We start from the raw sequence: 1,234 nt of genomic DNA on the forward strand, positions 1-1,234 counted from the left end.
CCTCGCCACACGTTTGATAACTATTGTTAGCCCTCGCCACACGTTTGATAACTATTGTTAGCCCTCGCCACACGTTTGATAGCTATTGTTAACCCTCGCCACACGTTTGATAGTTATTGTTAATCCTCGCCACACGTTTGATAGCTATTGTTAACCCTCGCCACACGTTCCATAATGTTAACCCTCGCCACACGTTTGATAGCTATTGTTAATCCTCGCCACACGTTTGATAGCTATTGTTAACCCTCGCCACACGTTCCATAGTGTTAACCCTCGCCACACGTTTGCTTCCTAAACTTTGCATTAGTCGCACGCTCATCTGATAATATTAATCAGCTCTCGCTTTAGTCTAACTGGAAATGCACATACATATTACAAAAGAATGCTAATATGTCCACAAAACAATAATTTTTAGACAAAAATTCTGGACACATCGCTATGGGAATTCTACAAATATGTTCGCCTTATGCCAGAGTCAAGCTTACGCAAACAATGCAAAACAAAATAGAATTTTTTTTCAACGAATTACATACCCTCTGTACACATGGCAGTGCTATATTGAGTAATTAATTATAATAATTTTCTTAAATATCACCAAGAAATTTTCCCGTGCCGGGAATCGAACCCGGGCCTCGCGGGTGAGAGCCGCGTATCCTAGCCACTAGACAACACGGGATTACATTTTCACACAATGCATAAGCTTTTACCTAAAATATATACAGCACCCTAGATGCTCCTGCCTACTTACCAGTAAAAATAAATACGTACCCGTGTGTTAGCCAACTGTTGCGGGTCGCACCCATGGATTCATTTACTCCAGTGCGCTTACAAAGCATCAGTTACATACTTCTTTTACTTTGTGCTGACCGAACAATAAGTTTATTATACAACCGCATCTCATCGGGTATAGTTGTCTTAAGATAATAGTCATTTTATATATAGCAGTGTCATCATAATAATCTATTCAGAGTTAAATTTTGCCACCATAACGGCTACTTTTTTGTGCTCCCTATATCCATCCTGTGGACGGTAGCGCAAGACAATATGGATACACTAAAGGCCTTGAAACTAGGCCCTAAAAGGGTTTACAGGAGCACATCTGGACTTATATCTACAGACTACAGTGGCTTATCTGTTACAAGCAGATTTAGGAGATTTGCTTAATATATCTGGTATATTATTTTCATTAATAATATATCTTGACATATCACATAGTTATTATACTATCTCTATA

At 39.0% G+C, this 1,234-nt stretch overlaps 1 non-coding gene across 1 annotated transcript; it reads right to left on the reverse strand.

The window, feature by feature from the left end:
* Nucleotides 1-604: 604 nt before the first annotated feature.
* TRNAE-CUC (transfer RNA glutamic acid (anticodon CUC)) lies at nucleotides 605-676 on the reverse strand. The gene has a single exon. It is a non-coding gene; the product is annotated as a tRNA-Glu (tRNA).
* Nucleotides 677-1,234: the final 558 nt, after the last annotated feature.

This window comes from Cherax quadricarinatus, chromosome 20, assembly GCF_038502225.1.
Source record: "Cherax quadricarinatus isolate ZL_2023a chromosome 20, ASM3850222v1, whole genome shotgun sequence".
Classification (NCBI taxonomy): domain Eukaryota; kingdom Metazoa; phylum Arthropoda; class Malacostraca; order Decapoda; family Parastacidae; genus Cherax; species Cherax quadricarinatus.